Source organism: Columba livia, chromosome 16 (assembly GCF_036013475.1).
Source record: "Columba livia isolate bColLiv1 breed racing homer chromosome 16, bColLiv1.pat.W.v2, whole genome shotgun sequence".
In the NCBI taxonomy this organism is placed as follows: domain Eukaryota; kingdom Metazoa; phylum Chordata; class Aves; order Columbiformes; family Columbidae; genus Columba; species Columba livia.
In genome coordinates this window covers 1,844,307-1,856,737 of record NC_088617.1, presented here as the reverse complement: position 1 = coordinate 1,856,737, position 12,431 = coordinate 1,844,307, and positions in this window count along the sequence as shown.

Sequence of the window (12,431 nt, the reverse complement as noted above, 5' to 3'; positions counted from 1 at the left end):
TTGTTTGCCTTATCAACTGCAGCGCAGAAACCACCTGACAGAGCTGCTCTGGCTGTTAGTGCTGAGAAGGGCGACCCAGCACCAACACTAAGGAGTCTCCAGGGCAGCAGAGGGGACCGAGATCACAGGGTGCAAACACCCCTTCTTGCAGAGGTGGGTGAGATGTTCTCCATGGTGAGGTCACCCAAAAAGCCTTCTGATACCTGTTCAGTGATGTCCCACACCAGTGTGTTGGTGAACCCCTTGGGGGTGACAACCATTTCACTGATAAGGAGACAGTCCAGGGAGACAAGCAGAGTGACTCTGGTTGGCTTCAGGTGGGGTTTTGGTCAGCCCTATCTACCTGTCAGCATTTGATGCACAGGGATTTAGTTACTTCTAGAATTAGCTTCTCTTGTAAATGTATGCATGGAAATGAAATGCAGAGAGGAAATAGGGTTTGCAGGTAATTTTTTGCAGTCCCACCTGATGCCCACAATGCGATTGCTCAGAAATCAGGGGAGCTGATCCCATGTTACCTCGGGAGCTACTGCAGCTCCTTTTCAGATCCCTCAGCCTTTTGCCAAGCGAGTGCAGTGAACACCATGCCCAAGGAACATCAAGGAAATGGGACACATTGAGACAGCAGGTCAGAAGCATCCTGGCTCCTCTCCTGCCCCATCACTCTCTTCACCAAAGGGTGCACTGGAGGAGTTTCAGAGACTATTTTGGGTGGGTGAAAAGTTGGGGTCAGGGGAGTTAGTTGTAAAGAGCACGAATCTGCATCCTTCAGCAGAGAAGGGAAATGTTCCCCATCACAGAGGACCCAGTAGATGCTTTGAAAGCAATCAAAAGAGACACGAGCAAACAAGGATGCTTCATCTGCCTTCATCTTCCCCTCTGCTCCCAAATAAATTAGTGCTGGTCATGTGGCCTTTCAGCAAAATGATCTGAATTTGCAGGAGTGCAGCAAAGCATCACCCTCTGTGATGGCAGACACAAGGAAAATTAGGAAGATGAATATAAAAGGTGCAAATTTAAGGAAATTATAAGCTCGAGCTCCAACCTTCTCTGAGCATTAGGAAGCAAAAAGCATTGAAGGAGGTGAAGAGAGTCTGCGATGAGTGTGAATTTCCATGTCCCACTCTTCACCTGACTCCTCCTTCACTGTCAGCAGTTCTTGAATGTAGAAAATCACTCTGAAAAATTCAAGTATCAAAACTTTTCAGCCTGTAAATGAGGGAGAAATTATATTTTATCCTTTCTACTTAGAAGCATGAGTTGTAAATCACTCCATTAGCTATTTCAGGGCAGGACTGGAGTGTGATTATACAACGGCTGGATTACTTTGACATGGTTTAATTCAATTAAAATGGAGTTGTTGTATCTTGAGGAGGGACCCAGATTCCTCGCCAGTGACTGAACAGAGACTCGCACTGAAGTAACCACAGGAGGGAATGACACCATTTTATGATCTCAGCTCCCAGTAAAGATGGTCTAAGCCTCCAGCACCCACAAGTCATGACATCAGTGCTGGTCCCACAAGGGCACCTTGCAATCAGAGGATATCTTTGGTTGGAGCAACCATGGGAAAACCAGAGCTTGGTAAACAAATCAAAGAACTGGAGAAGAGCACAAACACAGTCACATAAATATCTCCATCCACCCTGCTGCAGTGGATACAAAAAGACTCAGAGCCCACTGGAGCTGAGGCTCAGTGGCATCTTTGGTGTCTGTGGTTGCTGCTGTCATTAACTTTGCCGGAAATCCTACTCATTTGTCCTAGACTTTGAAATTTGAAATGAGTACTTCTAGTCTGGATCTTCTCTTACATCTTTGATGCAGTGATCCTTTGGAAATGAGAGGGGAATGAAGCCAACCCAAAGGGAGGAGTAGATATCAGGGATGATTTTTGCATTTATTGAGAGATCAAGCCTAGAAAATTGTTTCCTTCCCACATGGCTGCTTGCGAGTCGCCTTCAGAGACAGAACTCATTAATGCCTAAGAGGCTGCAGCGCCGTAGGTGGATATGAAATAACAGCAGAGCATCTGTTAGTAGGTCTCAAAATACCTTATGCTTTGACATAATAATTACTTCTAAAGCTGAATTGGGATTTGGTACGTTGAAATTTGGAAAGAGAAATTCAAACTAGCTTCAGCTATGGGAAAGGCCGAACTGCAGCGGGAAAGGACTCCTACACTGTGCCTAAAACCATGGCTGGATCAATTCAGGAGTTATCTGGTATTTAAACTTGGGCGATGCTTATTCTCAGAATATTGCTAAAAACAAAGGATCAGCTTCTCCCATGTCATACATATCAGATGTCATATTCAGGATAACAGTTCTATACAGAACCTAAGTGTTATGATAGAGTTTCTTGAAATCAGCATTAGTTAAACACAACCTTAAAATTAAGTGTGTTTAAATGCTTTCCTACATCTATGGACTTTAGTGTTGCCCATGCCCAGAACTAATCCCTCCAGCCGAAGGAAGCAACTGTTAGTGCCAAGTGGGGATGAAAAGGAGAAAGCAATACAGCTGAAATTATGAAAGATTTTGTGATTAGGTATAAGGGACTGAATTGTTCATCACAAAGAGTAGTTCCTAAAAGCATCAAACTGAAGTGAAAAGGGGATGGATTGTTAAACACAGGAAAGAATGGGAGGGAAAGAGCAAAAAGGGTTTTTTTTAATAGCTTTTATCTGTGAATTACTAAAAACCTACACCTGTGAGCCCTGACTCACCTGCTGCTGGGGAGCACTGGGCTGCTATTTAACAGCCATGGGCAACCAGCCCTGGGTGAGGTCATGAGCACTGGGGTTGGGTGTTTGTTCCATAAAGGAGAGTTGCTGTATGGAGCTCACATGGTAGAGCAGCCCTTTAAAAGGGCTCTATCACCTTTAAGAAAAAGGTGGAGGAAATATGCAGTGTTAAGGGGGCTAATTTCCCAACTTTGTCAGATTTGCAGGATTTTTCCTCTCAGATACAAGGTAGGTGCAAGCTATTGACTTTCTATTGTTCTGGGACTCTTTATGTCCACTGGGTTCAAGATCAGATGATGATGACTACAGAGAAGGGAAAAATCAGGATAGCATATGTACTGTAAAAAAAAAAAAAAAGAGAGAGGGTGGTAAGTTTGAGAGTGGAGAGCTGAGGGTTTAATTTATTTAAAAGGAAAAAACAAACCTCATGGAAGAGGTCTCTGGAGAGTACAAGGAATATTTATTCCCTGAAATGTCTGGATTGGAAGAATTCCCCCAGCAAGTCTGCAAAGCTCTCTCTGCTACTACTATTAGATTAATACTGAGTAATTAGGACTGCTCACAGGTAATTTGGGGCTGGAAAAAGAGTTTTCCTGATTAAGGAATTTGGACTTCTGATTAGAGACCAAACCAAATCCTATGTGATTGAGCTTTCCAGCTCTTAAAATATTCAGTGAAGCACCACCTACTAAGGCTGTCTGTCTGTCCATCCAAGCCCTATGGTCTGGTCCATGGGACCACCAGCCTGGTGCTCCAGGTGGATTCTGCCCTTGCTCTGTACCATGTTAACAGAGACAACTTCAGAGGAAGGCTCATGTAGTTCCAGTGTCAACCCCATACTAACCAGGTCTGACACGTTGCTCAGTGGTAGCAAACTCTTTGTGATGTGGCCTGGCTTTGATTGACACCCACAGCGCTGTGGAAATTGGGCTAAACCCAGGTTTTCTCACTGTGCCCTCTTTGTAAAGGGTGCTCAGGAGAAGCTGCAGCTGGCTGTGTGGGATGGGGCAGGACTGTGGATAACAGGCTGCTCAGTGCCCAGCTCTGCTCAGCACCAAACAGCTCTACTTTGCTGCCATTAATTTCAGGATGTAAATTCAGGAAAATAAACTTAAGTCCCAGGTTACTGGAGACAGATGACACTCACTGAGTCTGGCGTTTTGCTCTTTCAGTTGTTTACATTTGATGCCTCTCATAAACGTGCTCTTTCTGATTAAGTCTTTTTATAAAGGTTTGCTTAATTTTTCACTTCAAAGTCAATCTTTGAAAACCTCTCTGCCATTATCAAGCCTGCAATGGTTTCATCCTAATCCCTCTTACACTCTCCATTCTTATCCGTTGCTGAGGGGAAATGATAAAAATTGTTCTGACACGCAACTTGGATCCAGTGCTGGAAGATAAGCTGTTTCAAAATAAAATGATGAATTTCAATTTCAAGCATTGGTTAATATTGGCATTCTTATAGACATTTCTTTAGTGCAGATTGAACAAAGCATATTAGCTAAAAGGCCTTCTCCTGAAATAGTAGCTCACGATTCTTCTAAGACTCCTTCCTTGTTCTAAGTTTCCACTTTAAAGTCTTGCCTTCCTATAATAGCTACAATCTAGACATCAAAACCCTCTTTATAATTAAAATTCAATTAGAATTAGAAAATTCCAGCAGGTGAGAATGCCATAGATGGACTTATGTTTAAGATTGCTAGCTGCTTTTTTTTGTGGGACTATTTTAAGATGCTTAAAAGTTTGTTATAACACCTGGCATTCTGACTTTGTCAGACGTAGTCGCAGGAAGGTGGAAAGAGGATGAACGAGCAGCCTTGAACACTTGTTCTGTAAATTCAACAGTCCTCCAATGCAATTTGCTTTCGAGTAATGAATGCATATGTTTAGTTATGATCTGAAAAAGCTTGTTCAAGGGTTTGGAAGGAACAATCTTGCCTAACACAACAAACTGGCCTACTGTAACTTTTTTGTGGGTATGAACTGGAATAGTTTCACTACAGTCAGTAGCTGGGTCAGCATCACCAGCTGGAGATGGTTGAATCAAAATCGTATAAAACTGTATGTGCATAACGCATATTCAGTTAAATGTGTGTGTTTTGCAGGGAACCAGAGGGGGAAGCTCTGGTCTGTTTAATCTCTGGCTGGTTTAGTTAATTTCTAGGGTGAAATAAAGCATCTGTGGTAGCGTACAGCCATGGGCTGTGCATACAGAGTAGGACATGTTGGTTAATACCAAATATTGAGTTCATTGGTTCTGTAGTATCAGCAGGAAACTATCAACCCAAGGAGGGGGTGAGGGTTCAGGGGGTATTCTGGGGGTTTTCCCTTTCCCTCTCCATTCCCTGCTGCACACTAATCTGGAATTACTGTCCGCAAATAACCAGTGGACAAACCCAACACCTTTGGACTGATTGTTACTTGCTCAATGGAGAAGCAGCCACATCAGCAGCTGGAGTCATCTTTGGCCCTGCTCACATTGCAGCAGGACTATGTCAAACCATTCCCTGTTCCCTACCATCTCCGGGGATCTCTGCTATAGGATCACATCCTATAGAATCCTGCCCGCTTGATGCAGCTTTCATGGCTACAGCCATCCAAACACTTCCAACAGCGGGTCTCCAGCTATGAACTGGAGCATGTTAGCAACACCGTGTTGCAGGTAGAAGCAGCAAATAGTCCTAGAAACTAATGCCCAGAGTAAAAGCTCTTGTTTTTAAATTAAAGTATAGCCATGATGAATACTGAGGTGCAGAAAGCTTGCCAAGTCCTGTGCTGCTGAAAGTTGCTTTGGTGAATGCTGCATGCTAAGGATTTTGCACAGTTCTGTGAGAAACATCCCTGTCCCACAAAACCTTCCAAAAATGTTGCTGGAATGGGACAAGTAGGAGACATTTATTAGCATTTTGATGTTTAGTAACACTAAGGAAGGTAGCAGCTAACCCTCAGACCATGGAATATGCACATATTCACTTATAAACTGTCAGCTTGGGTCAAGTATGTTTCTGACCAGCTGCCCAGGTCTTGAACCCAGGTGATGCGCAAAGCAGCTGCATGATTGACTGTGGGGCTGATGTAGCACCTCTGGATGTGGCTTTTCCCATTAAACTCTGCATTCAGTCAATGTCCACCACTGAGGGTTGAATGTCAGCAGTCAGGGCTTTCAGCCTTCGGTGTGGAAAATTAAGCTTAAAGTCACCAAGAAAATGAAGGCTTTATATTTGCCATATGAAGATGCTTCCACAGGAGAAATGGGGAGTACTATATAACACTCTTGTGTCTTATAGTCAAGTGTCTGTCTTCACCCCGCTCCTGTATAGTTTGTGCTGTATGTTAACAGCTTTGATCAGAAATTTTGTTGCTGACCAGAGACATCTTTTCTCAAGTAATTTTTTGTCAGGATCAATCCGTTCCCATCACTTGAAGGAATCCTTAATGTCTGATTTTTAGAAAATGTCATTAAAAAAAAGAAAAAATTCCCAGCCTGATGTTAATGAGATCGGAATCACTGTTTCCAAAGAGTGAAATTGGCTGGGATATCTTAAGCCTGAAAATAATACGCATGCAGCAAGAAGAAGGGGGACCTGCTTAGTTTGTGGGAGATGGCATGTTTCACAGTATTAACACATCATATTTGCTGTTGTTTTGCACATAAAACCTCTCTGCTCATTAATGGCACAATGAGGCACATGTGCACCTTGGAGACTTTTTGTTCTTGGGCATTACAACCACCAGTTCCTCTCCATCTCTGCAATGCTCTGTATTTTCTAGTAACCTTTGGAAATTGTTCACTTCAATTTTATTCACCAGAGACCAAATGCTAATACCCCAGCACTTCAAATGGTAAGGGGGGAAGGAAGGAAGAAGACCTATGTGATCTATTCATTCATTATTCCACGGTGCATGGGAAGTCATCTCTTTACATGATTGACCTGCCTGGATTTGATTACAACACACAGCTAACCTTTTCCAAATCTGGTTGTGTCATACAAGAGAGGGGTTGAAGGCTGTTGCCATGGCATTAAGGTATCTCTTGAGAAAGAAGGAAAAGAGAGAGAGAGGAAATGATGCTTCTTTACTTCCTATAAACAAGAAACACACGTACGTGTTTTTGTTTTGGAAGAGCATTCAACCTCTTATCGAGTCTCATCTATCAATGCATTTCCTCGGGAAGGGAAGGAGGAACTGTCTGCTCTGCAGATCAGTGTCTGTTCAGCAGGAGGGAAGGGGGGAGATGACAATTGGAGGGAGGAAAAGAAAGAATAAATCAGTCTTGCCACCATTCATGATTTATTCATGAGACACGTGAGTTTTGCATTTAAATGTGACATTCTCATGATCTCAATATTGTATATGCAAATCTAAAGATTTCTGCATCTCTCCACATGCCCAGCTTAAGTCTCGTCTCCGATTCGCAGTTCTGTAAATGTAAAAGCAGCGAGGTTCACACGGTTTTTGGTTTACTCCCTGTTTGTTCTGTGACTCAAAGCAACACTGAACTGCTCTTAATGTCAGAGGTATAATTTAGATGTCATTTTTTTGTGTGTGAACTCTCACAGTTGGGAAATTACCTGTAGGTTTATTATGGTTTAGCTTTCTGAGGTCTTGCCTTGCCCGAGCTTTCCAAACACTTCTCCACTAAGGTGAACAGTTTCTGCTCAGGACAGTGAACCAGGATTAATACAGAGTGAATGCTGCACGGCTCTGAACAAAGAATTTACACCTTGAGCCATGTCTGCTTCAACACTTGGAACACAAATGTTTAAGTTGTCACTCAATAAGGAGGAATTATTTGTTTGCAGGTTTTTAATTAAGATATTGATGTGTTCAAACAAATGTACCAAATACGCCCACGTGGGGATTATAGGTTCCCCGTAACAGTGATGCTCAAATCAGGACATAAATTGAATCTTGCTAAAATCCATCAGTTTTTGTCCCTGGCCATGGTTCCCGCTTTGGGAAATGAGACTGACTTTGCACAGTATTGCAAACTCTGCTCCCAGCTAAACCAATGCTCACAAACCCCTGCGCGGGAGAGACCTTTGGCCCAGTATTTGCAGAAGTGGATTGTGGAGGGGAAAAGCCGTTCTTGGGGCTTTGCCTGATCCCCATGGCTGGAATGTTGCTTTGTGGTCTTGCTGCTACTTGGTGAATAAATCGGAGCATAATGTCTATATGTTCTTGGGTCACCTCTGTCACTAGGCTAATGCAAATATTCCTTAAATATGCTATTGACAAACAAGCACTCCTCATCAATAACTATAACATTTGTAGTTTTTATAGCACTTTCCCACATTCAACACTCACCTCCTGTTTCCTTGTCAGGTTCAAACCAGAACTTGCTGAAGCTGATTGCTTAGTATTCACTTTCTGAGGTCAGGGCCCGTATCAGCAAAATTCTTCCTGTTTGTTCCATGATTGTAAAGCCATAAATGTTTCCTAAATATCTATATACTCTAATATCCTGTCTTCCACGTTTTCCTGAAGCAGTCATTATCAAAGAGACAAAGCCTGTACTGAATGACACTTCCCCAGGGTATTATCTCAGAGTGAGGAAAATAGGAACATAGAGAGTTCCTGATATTATATATTCAGGTCATCACAACTAATTGCTTTCAAGAACTTGTCCCTTTTAAACCCACCTATACATTTGGTCCCACAGCACCCCATGGCAATGATTTCCACAATTTAATTTCCTATGGGGTAGACAACTTCTTACTTGTGGATAATTCAATATGGGTCCCACTGTTTTTTACCTTACAACGAATAAATGAATGGTTGTTCCTGAGCATCTTTTCCATGTGCTCTTGATTTTTAGGACCCTGTATCAGAACTCCCTTAATATTTTTTTCTCCAAGATAAAATTCTTATGTATTTAACTGTCCTATTACTAGACGCTCCTATGGAAGCCACTCACAACTCTGATGCTTTAAAGCTGTCTTTCTAAATTTCCTGGTCCTCCAATATACTTTTTGAAAGGAGAATATTAGGAATGCTTGTGATATTTAAGATGCTGCAGAGGGAATTTATATACTGCTAAAATGACTTTTTCTGTTTGGCGGCTCATCTGATGGTCGCTGGCATCCTTGTTACATTTTTTTATCATTCCTGATTGCTGAGCTGATGATGTTTTTAAAGAACTGCCTGCATGGCTCCGGGATCTTTCCTGAGCAGCACAGGTGATGGACGCAGCCAGGGCTCCAAAATAGGGCTCGTTTGCAGCCGATTGCGTTTCTTGCCACTGAATTCCCCCCGACATTGCAACTTGCTCAGTTATTTGGGTGGCAGTTCCATGACGCCTTTCCCCCAGCAGCCAAGCTGGCCTAAGAAAATGCATGAACACCTTGCGTTATCTGCAAGCATCTTCATTGTGTTAATTGCTCTGTTTTCCAGATCGCTGATGAACACGCTGAACCGCACCAGCCCACGTCCCCGTGGGGCTCTCCTGCCAACCCCTGCTCAGGTGAGACCAACCATTTGTTCCTGTCCTTTGTTTTCCATCTCAAAACTAATGATCTAGCCCATGCCACTGGCTAGGAGCCCACAGCCTATGTGTTTGTGATCTCAAAAACTTGCATTCAGCTGAAAGACAGGGAGCGATTACCGGGGAAAAAAAAAAGTCTCGTTGGAATTAAATATTAAAGAATAATTTATAGATGGTTTTTCCATCATTCCCACATCTTCCTTTGCCATGTCTTCAGTATGTTGAAAGGCTGGTACTGATACAAGCACCTGAAATTGCACACTTAACAGCTGGCCAGACTGGGAGCCCTGTTTTACCAACCACAGAAGAGAAACTCGCACAGGGACTACACTGTTATTTAAAGATATGCTATCAGCACGTTTTAACCCCCATTTAAAATCTGAGAGGGATAAACATTTCCTTGCAGAGAAGGGGAAAAATGAAAACCAGTGTACTAAATTAAGAGACTCATAGAAGACTGAGTTTGAGTTTTCTTTATTTACTTGGTTTTAGTGCGAGTTTGGTGGCTGGTGTTTGCAGCCACGTTCAGCAGCATTGAAACGAAGCTGTTTACACCTACAAACCCCACAGTCACGCACTTGCTCTTGCACGGAGCTACTCGCTCTCTGCATTTGGGATGTGCAAGAGCCTTTGTGCTGAAGGGTTCTGCTTGCAGAAACCCCAAAATGCGTGTGATTAACCAGGCTGAGCGAAGCCTGGACATGGAAGAAGTGGGTGCTCTGGAAACCTGGGCTGTGAATTATTTCACTGCTACAATTTCCCTCCCCAGCAGTGGATGGGGCAGGTGTCTCCACACCTTCCACCCCCGCAGACCTCGGGCATCGCAGCTCTGTCTCCAAACCAAGCACCCTCAGACATCATTTGGGGCTGTATTTCTGAAGAAAGGGGTGAGGGCAATAAGCAAGACTTGTCACATGTGATTTAATTGTGCTGTGCAAATGGGTTTCCCCGTGTCAAAGTCTGCTTGTGCCGGTGTTCATGTAGAGCAGGAGTGGATTCTTAACACAAGCAAAGAACTTGCAGACCCGGGTTTCTGCAAACGCGGCCCCTGTGAACGTAATCAACGCTGTGCAGAGCTGCTGAAATGGAAAACAAAGCCAGAATGATCATTGTGCTAAGTTTGGGTTCCTCATTGTTCATTGAATTACATCAGTGTTTTCTTTAGCTGCACAGTCAGCTGGCAAAGGTTTGTTTGAAATCTCGAGACTCTCTCTCCCTTTCCAGGGGAAAAGCGGCTTTCCGGGCGGCGCGGGCTCTGCGCCGCATCGCGGTGCTCGCTCTGCCGGGGCTGGGGTGCGACGGGACAGCCGGGGGCCGAGTTTGGGTGGGTGCTTGTGCACCAAAGCGCACTTGTGCTGCTGAACGGGAGTCGCTGCTCATCGAAATTTAACTGATTTTCATAATCCACAGTCCAATTTCCTCCAGAAGTCATCTCCCTGCCCCCCCATGCCATGTCTCAGAGCGAACTCTCCCAGCAAGCTGGTCAGAACATGGGCTGTAGAGTGGTGAGGTTTGGCTTCTTGAAAGTTGTATTTTGGTTCGACCTGGAGAACGTACTGAGTGGCAGCAGAGCCCACACTGATTTCACATCGTTTGCCTTGCTCAGGGACTTAGTTTCCAGCTTTTTTCACTGTGTAGAGGAAAATAGCAGTAAAATGGCAGAATCTAGGATGAAGTTTATTAGGAGTCAAAAGCAAACATCTAGCATGGAGGAAGCTGTACAACATCTGTGTTGCACAAGTCTCCTGACAAACCTGCAGAGCTTTGGAAACTAAGAAAAAGAAACTTTTCCAAGTGTTGCGATACTGGCTGCTTCGATTGGGGGTGCAGAGGTCTTGTATATGGGGAGAAGCTGGCCAGGGTGAAACTCAACCCAGAAGACCAAGGGGAGGAGGGAGAAGTAAAAGACATGATGGAAAAAGGGCACTGAGGGACTATTGGGGGCAGCAGCACTGGGTAGGGGTGGAAAAACAGGGACAGAGACTAAAAGGAGGAAGAGTGTGGGTTGTGGTTTGGGGTATTTTAATGAGGTGCCCAGAGCTGAGAACCAAGGTCTCTGCAGCTGGGCCTAAAGCAGATGGGGCTCATCCTCGGACAGCGATGGGAGGAGGTATCTTCTTGAGAAAGCTGAATTTATCAGCGTTAAACAATTCGTGTGTTGCAGCAATTTTGCAACTTCTTTCTGCAAGAGGAAGAGAGAAGGGGGGAACAGATTGAAAACATCCAAAATATCTCATTTTAACATTTTAAAAAATGAGACACTTTCAGTTTTCACTTTGAAAGAAGGCCCCTGTTTCCTGCCTAATGTAATTATCTCAAGATACAGAGAGCAGGAAGTAACCTGACACTTAGCTGAGAGTTTTGTTTGAGACGGAGGACGTTTGGGGGGTTAACCCATGATAATTCCCCGCACCCTCCCTGGCATCACTGGAGTCTTTACTTCTGCCATTGAAATGAAAACCCATTATTTGTCCAGCTCAGCTAATAACACGGACCAGCATTTCCACGGGCAGCAGGAGCCCTGGAGGAAAGCTGCCAAAAGCTGGGGGAGTCAGAGCTCCTCAGACTCTCAAACGCTTTAGCGATGCCATTACAAATGCCTGATGTTCGACTTGTGTCAAACCCCTGCTCTCCCTCCATTAGCCCCGCAAGGACGATGATAAACCATCCGAAGAAGCAGGAGTCATCACAGGTCAGGCTGAAATAGCTACAAACCGCTGATAAACTCTAGGTTTGTTAACATTCTTGGTTTTGAAAAGGTGGCTTTCTGTCACTGGGATAGTATTTTATATCTATATATCTCAGCTTCTTATATATATATCTATATAAAATTTTAGCCTTGATTCTTAATGTGATAATATTTGTTGTCGATAGGGGTGTAGTATGTGTTGATGTGTGGGAACACATGCAAAAATGTTTTTAAAGTGTAGCATGTGTCCCTAACTCCAGATCGGAGGCCACCTTGGGAAATTCCCAGCCTGCCATGAAACGCCCTGGGATGACACGTTGGGTGAAAGCAAAAGCAGAGGCCTGGAAACATCAGTAAAAACTGCTGCGATGGAACTGAGCTAAAATGAATTTTGACGTTTAATCCTGGATCAACTGCAAATCTCACAACAGATAATTTTTTCTTGTCGCCTTGGCAAAGTGGAGCCGCGTGAAACTGGTTAAAAGAACCAGACTAATTTCTAAGGTCAGTCGCAG